Source organism: Suncus etruscus, chromosome 8, assembly GCF_024139225.1.
Source record: "Suncus etruscus isolate mSunEtr1 chromosome 8, mSunEtr1.pri.cur, whole genome shotgun sequence".
NCBI classification, from domain to species: domain Eukaryota; kingdom Metazoa; phylum Chordata; class Mammalia; order Eulipotyphla; family Soricidae; genus Suncus; species Suncus etruscus.
Window position 1 is genome coordinate 2278177 of NC_064855.1, and position 7483 is coordinate 2285659.

At 36.8% G+C, this 7483-nt stretch overlaps 1 non-coding gene across 1 annotated transcript; it reads right to left on the minus strand.

The window, feature by feature from the left end:
* Window positions 1-7029: 7029 nt before the first annotated feature.
* Window positions 7030-7162, minus strand: LOC126016548 (small nucleolar RNA SNORA51). Its single transcript, XR_007498342.1, has one exon. It is a non-coding gene; the product is annotated as a small nucleolar RNA SNORA51 (small nucleolar RNA).
* Window positions 7163-7483: the final 321 nt, after the last annotated feature.

The following is a 7483-nucleotide window of genomic DNA, read 5'->3' on the forward strand; positions in this document are numbered from 1 at the left end:
AAATAACTGAAAAACCTGATAGGTGAAATGAAAAACTCACTGGAAGTTCTCACCAATAGAGTATACTGAGTGAGCTCAAAGCTGAGCTGCATAACACCTCCAAAGATTAAGATAAGATGGAAAAGATTCTTAAAATAAATGAACAGCTGACAAGAATACTTTGGGAGGAATTCAAGATAAACATCAGCATCCCAGAAGGCCAGGAAGGCCGTATAAAGAAGATGTCAATGTTAAGAATTTGTCAGAACTAGAGAGCACATAGAACCAGATCTTGAACACTCAAAAAGTGCCAGCTGAAAGAGATCCAAGTATAAATACATCAAGGCACATTCTAATCAAAATGGTGAAAATCACAGACAGAAAGAAAAAAAAAAAGACTGAAAGCAGCAAAATAAAAGAAGGAAATAACATACAAAGGAGTATGCTTGGTATTCGTAGTAGATTTACCAAAGAAAATTATCCAGGCCCAAAGGCAGTGGTGGGATATAATGAAAAACAATCAACAAAATAAAAACCTCACCAAGAATAATATAACCAATCAAACTTCCATTCAAATGTTAAGAAACAAGACATGCTTCATGGATGAACAACAGTTTAGAAACTTTATAGACTGAAAACTAACATTTTAAAATAATTTTAATTCAGCCATCCATGAGATAGAGTTACAAAGTTTTTCATGATTGAGTTTCAGTCATGATCTACGACACCCATCCCTTCACCAGTGCACATTTCCACCACCAATGTCATGAGTTTCCCTCCCATACCCTGCCTACCTCTATGGCATACATTGCTCTCTCTTTTTCTGTCTTTCTTTTATTCTTTTAGACATTGTGGTTTGCAATATTGCTACTGAAGGGGTATCACATATATCAATTTACATCCTTTCAGCATCCAGTCCAGAAGGATCATTTCCAAAAAGCACTATAGTTGTTGTCTCTTCACTGTTTTAACTACATTACATCACCCTTTGTGGCAAGCTTCCTACTATGGAATATTCCTCCTGGCCCCCATCTCTACTGTCTTTAGTAGTATTATCATATTATCTTTTTATAGCCTACAAATGAATGTAATCCTTCTGATCCATGTTACTCTGCATAATACTCTCCATATCCATTCATGTATACTCACATTTCAGAATTTCATTTTTCCTAACAGCTTTGTAGTATTTCATTGTGTGCTATTCTAAAGTTTCTTTATTTACTCACCTATTCTTGGTTATTTAGGTTGTTTTCAGATTCTGACTATTGTAAATAATGCTGCAATGAACATAGGAGTGCAGATGCCTTTTCTACATTGTGATTTTGGGTATATTCCCTGGAGCTGTAATGCTGGGTCATATGGGAAGCTCAATTTTTAGGGTCTTTTTTGAATATTAATGTACCAAAACTAACTTTAAAAGAAGAAATGATGATACAGGGACATCTCCCACCCTGAAAATATGTCACGTGGACCCAACTTAGACCCCAGGTGATTATACATCATCCGTCCAGCCTTGAGCCCTGGATCTCAGACATAGAAAGGACATAGTTCTTCACAACAGCTACAGGAAACAAATCCCATCTGGGACATCCTTAATACTGCTGGGACACCATCAAGTGCCAATTATAATATGTATCCTGACAACAAGGAAAATGGGAACAACTTGACCTAAGAGCAGTTTATCCTACCCCACCAGCTAACAATAAGACAAAATCAGAAGACTTGTCACCCTTTGGTCTGTCCAAAAGCCAAGATTGCGATTTACAGATGACTGGCTGCTAGAACCATGACCAGACTGTATGTATCCTGAGACCAATAAAAAAAAGCCCTAGTATAGAGTTTGAGTTATGGCCTGCACAACAACCATGTTCTTCAATTCCAAAGGTCTGTCTGAGACAATTGCAACTGAATGGGTCTTCTGGAAACACCTATGATCAACGCAAAGACCAAGACCACCAACCACAGAAGACGAGTTAAAATGACACTGAGGGAGCAGAACTTCTAGAACCACAAAGAAAGACTTCATCATAAGTTCCACTCCTGGACCTGTGCAGATACTGAGATCTCTAGATACAGAGGTCTGATGTTATCACCCAGGACGGAGCAGAAGTCTTCCAAACAGCACAAAAGCACCAAGGGGAAAGTAAATGAACCTGTACAGAGTCTATAGTTAATCCCATGACAATATACTCCAAGGTTGGAGAAACCCTGTAGCTCTTAGGCCAAGGGTATTCCTTTTTGAATGGCCCCAATATTTACTGTGCCTGTGCAGGAGGGAAAAAGAAAAAAGCACAAAACAATTTTTCTCCTTTTTTAAATTTATCTATCTAGTTTTTGTCGATTTCTTTGTTTTGGTGTTATTGAAGTTGTTGTCTCCATTTATATTTATATATTTATTTTCCTTCTTTCTTTTCTTTCTTTATGTGCTCTGCCATGTTTTTATCTCAAGATCATGGCTTGTATGTGGTGCTTACCTTTATTGGTGGAGTGCTCACTAGATATTTTATTTCATACTTGTTTTTGTACTGTTGGGGTGATTCACCTTTTTCCCCTTCATCTCTCAAACCCATGATGAGAGCCTCTAGAAGGACTCTGCCCATTTTTGGCGTATTTGATTTTTACCCCAGTTTATTACTTTTCTCTTCTTCAAACAAAACCAAGTAACTTGATCTATCTAGTCCCGCCTCCCAGTTACAGGATGAAATAAGGGAGCTACCAAGACCAAGCAGGTGTAAGACCACTAAGTAGCAAGTTAGGCACAGAGGTGACCACATATTCTTGTAGCCCCAGGGGTGAGAGAGGAAGATATGGGAGGTAGGATGGGAATGGAAGTGTAGGGAGAACAATTCGGTGATGAAAATCCCCCTGATATTAAGTTAACATGTACCTAAAATATTATTGTCAAGAATATGTAAGCCACTATGATCAAAATAAAAATTATATTATTAAAATAAAAAAACTTAAAAAAAAAAGAAGACATGATGAAGGAGGACAACATTGGTGGTGGGAATGTCCCTGATTCAATGTCACTATGTACCTAAAATACTACTGTGTATTATTTGTAATATACTTTGGTCAAAATAAAAATTATTAATAAAAAAGAAGACATGATGAGGGTACTTTAACACAAAACAAACTCCACAAACACACCAAGAATCTATTTTAAAAATGGCACAAAATTCCATGATAATAATATCTATCAACAGCAATGAACTAAAAACATCAAGTAAACCCTGGTGATATCAGCTCAAAAATCAGCATACCAAAGTGTGGTCAAATTGGTATCCCCAAAGGGAATTGTCACAAAGAGTAGGTGAATGCAAGTAGGACATAGAAGTGGCCACTGCGACAATTATAGCTGGAAGTAATCATTCTGGACAAGAAATGGGTGCTGAAAGAAGGTAAAGTGATATGCATAATACCCCTTCAGTAACAAAATGTCAAAGCACAATGACTAAAAGGAAAAGAGAGAGGAAAAGCATTTGCTATAGAGGCAGGCAGGGGTGATGGGGGAGAAAAGAGGGAAGAGAAAAGTTGGGGACAGAGGTGGTGGAAAATGTGCACTACTAAAGGAAATTGGTGTTGGACATCATATGACAAGCTCAATGATGACTAACTTTGTAACTGTATATCATAGTGATTCATTAAAATATTTTAAAAATTAATCAAAAAATTTAAAACTAAAAAACAGCAGTATTATATAAGCAGAAGACTTCGATTACCCTCATACATTATCCTCACAGATGTAAAATTTAGGAAGGATATGTTAAAACCAGGCCAGCTTCATAGACTCACTCATTTCTCAAATAGAATGTAAATCAGGCTGTGGAAGATCATGGCCTCATTGGCCCATGCAGAAGAAAGCTGGTCATCTCAGGAAGAGAGAATGCTCCAAGGCTCCACCCTGCTGAAGCCAGGTCTGCTGCCCCCATCACCCAAAACCACCATCTCCCCAGTGGCTTGCCTCATCACTGACCCTGTACAATTTCCTGTGGAGCTGTCTGTCTGACCACACTTCAGGGATGCTGAGAGTTGGGCTAATATCACCAGGGATTTTCTTAGAGTGAACGTGGGCACCCTTTCTCATATCTCCCTTCTTCCAGGAAAGCCTGGCAGCTTTAACCACCTCCCCACAAATGCAGTAACTATTCGAATCAGGCTTTCTTCCAAGATATCCTGCAGCAGAGTATATGCCCCTAAAATTCGTAGTGTCATAGCTTTGAATTTCTGAACAACTTCATTTGTTTGGTGCTGTTATCCCTAAAGTAACATCTTTATTTAACAAACTGGACAGAAAAAAGAGTTTACTAAACCTTCTGCCATTGTATTAATGACTTCATTGGTGTTACAATAATTTTCACAACTGAGCTGCTACTGTTCTTTTTCTTTCTTCTTTCTTTCTTTCTTTCTTTCTTTTTTCTTTCTTTCTTCTTTCTTCCTTCTTTCTTTCTTCTTTCTTTCTTTCTTTCATTCTTTCTTCTTTCTTTTTTTCTTTCTCTCACCCATTTTATTTTTTCTTTTAATTTTTTCAATAACTTTGCTTTTCACTTACCTATAAACAAATGTATTATGATCAACTATGTTAACTATGTGATGCATTTTCTTTGTTTTATTTGGAGGGGGGTCACACCGGGTAGCACTCAGGGGTTACTCCTGGCTCTGTGCTCGTAAATAGCTCCTTGAAGACTAAGGGGACTATATAAGATGCTGGAATTCGAACCATCATCTGTCCTGGGTTGGCCGCCCTATCATTGTGCTATCTCTCTGGCCAAGGAACAATTTCTTTAAATAAATAAAAATTGTAAAAGGACAGAACTAAATATCTAAGCCAAAGTCAACAACAATGGAATCAAGAGACCAAAACTTTAACATATAAACTTAAAATGGGCCTGCTATACTGGCAGGTCAAGGGGCAGAGAGTGGTGGTAGAGGATGCTCTCTGGGAACTTTGGTGGAGGGAGGTAGACACTGGCGGTGGGATTGGCCCTGATTTATTTTATGTCTAAAATTCAACTATGAAGGACTTTGTAAATCGCCATGGTTTCAATAAAATAAAATTAAGTTTAAAAATTTTAACTAATAAGTAAAGAAGAAAATATCACTAGACAAAATGCAATAAATCATTTGTACCAAAAATTACACAACATTGTACAAAAAATAATTTCTGGACCCAAAAATAAGTCTCAATAAATTTAATATGCTTTGAAGCATATAAAGAATATTTTTTATTCAATGGTACCAAATACAGAAAGAAAACTTGGGGGAAATAACAAAATATATGCATATTAAACAAAATGAGTAAATCAATCAGTTAAAGAAGAAATAAAGAAGGCATCTCAAGACATAATCAACAGAATTGTAACATACCAAAAATTTATGAAATGCAGCAGGAAGTATTTCAAGAAGGAAGCAAAGTGTAATGTCGGAAACTCAAGAAACAAGGAAAATTTTAAACAATCTGAGTTTTTACCAAAAAATAGAAAAAAGAATACCTTTAAGATGAAGAGCACAGAAATAAAGAAAATAGCAGAAATAAGTAAAATATATTTAAAGATTAAATCAATAAATGAAGACCGTGCTCTTGGGAATATAACAAAATTGGCAAACCTGGAGTAAGAGCTACCACAGTATAAGTAGAATACCCGCCTTTCATGTTGTTGATCCAGGTTTTCCACTACCATCCTTCATGTTCTTATTCTGCCAGGAGTGATTCCTGAGTGCGGAGTTGGGAGTAACCCTGAGCATCACCAAAAAACAAAAATCAAAAATAATGGCTAACCATCACTATATTAAACAAGAAAAACTTAAACAAATGTCAAGAAAACTAAAAGGGTAGGAGAATATTATAAACATATATACCAAAAAAATGAAAAACTATACAAATGGATGCTTCATAATTAAAATCATATAATTTTAAACACTGAACCAAGAAGACAAAATTTTAACAGATCAGTCACTAAAACAATGTTGATAACTATTACTATAAATCTCTCAAAAATAATAATTCAAGAGTTACAAAACAGTGAATAAGGAACTTGTACATGGCTGACCAAGGTTCAATCTCTTACATCATGTATGCTCCTCTGAGCACCACCAGGAGTAATTCCTGAACGAAGAGCCAAATTAAGCCTAGAACACACCTGGATGTGGCCCCAAAATTAAATACTAATTAAAGTAAGAATTCAGAGTCAAACTGTTTTACTGATGAATTGTAGTAACTTTTCAAAGACCTAATGCCTATCTTTGTTTTATTTTTTTAGGGGTTTTTTTTTGGGGGGGTCACATCCGGCAGTGCTCAGGGCTTACACCTCGCTCTACCCTCAGAAATCACTCCAGGCAGGCTTGGGGGACCATACGGGATGCCGAGATTCGAACCACCATCCTTCTGTATGCAAGGCAAACCTCCTACCTCCTGGCCCCTAATGCCTATCTTCTTCAAATTATCCTAAAAGTTTAAGGAAGCACTTATACACTCAATTTTTAAATTTTGGGTCACATCCAGTAGTGCTCTGGACTTACTGCTAGCTTTGCACTCGGGAATCACTCCTGACAGTGAACCATATCTGGTGCCAGTGTTCAAACTCGATTGGCCAAGTGCAAGGAACAATTATTACCTGCTGTACTTTCTCTCCAGTCCAACAAACTCACTTTTTAAAAATATCTATAGTCCTTTGGTACAAAACAAGACTACAAGCATATACACAATGCATTATTACAACACTGAAAGGAGTGGTGTCATCATACAATTCTCTGCAATATGACAGAACTGGAAGATATGTTTAATGAAGTAAACCAGAAGAAGTACAGGACATCACTTGTATGTGGTATATAGAAGAACTGCATGAAGGAAAGCAGAGGTTTAAATGAGGTTGTCAAGAACACTCTTGGCCCCAGAGTATAATGAGGATGAAATAAATTGAGTAGAGAAGGAAAAACAGATGTGAAATAAAAGAAGAAAGGAACCAAGGGGATTCAGGTGCATTGATGGTGAAGGGGGTTGTACATTTTATGATTGAATCCAACAACATGTTTGTAACTAAGGTGCCTATTTTTTGTTCCCCAATTCACAATACAGACCAGGCAAAGGGCCTGTGTTGAGGTGTATATGGGATGCATTTACTGTACCTTCTCTTTCTATACAGTCAGTGTAAAGAACACAGCCTGTGGTAAGAATTGGGAGGTCTTATCTTTTCTTTTTCTTTTTTTTTTTGATTTTAATATATATATATGCATATATAAAATCCTTCACCAGTGCAACATTCCCATGACCAATATCCCAAGTGTCCTTAAATAAGTGTGCTTAAATAAAGGTATTATTAGAAAAAAAGAAAGGATATAAATATAAATATCCAAGCCATGGAGTCAACAACAATGAAATCATGAGACCCAAACTGTAACAACCAAAATTTAAAAGATGCCTGTTGGGATGGCAGGCTAAAGAGGGGATGGTGGTGTTATGAGATGGACTCTGGGAACATTGGTGGAAGGAAGGTGACACTGATTG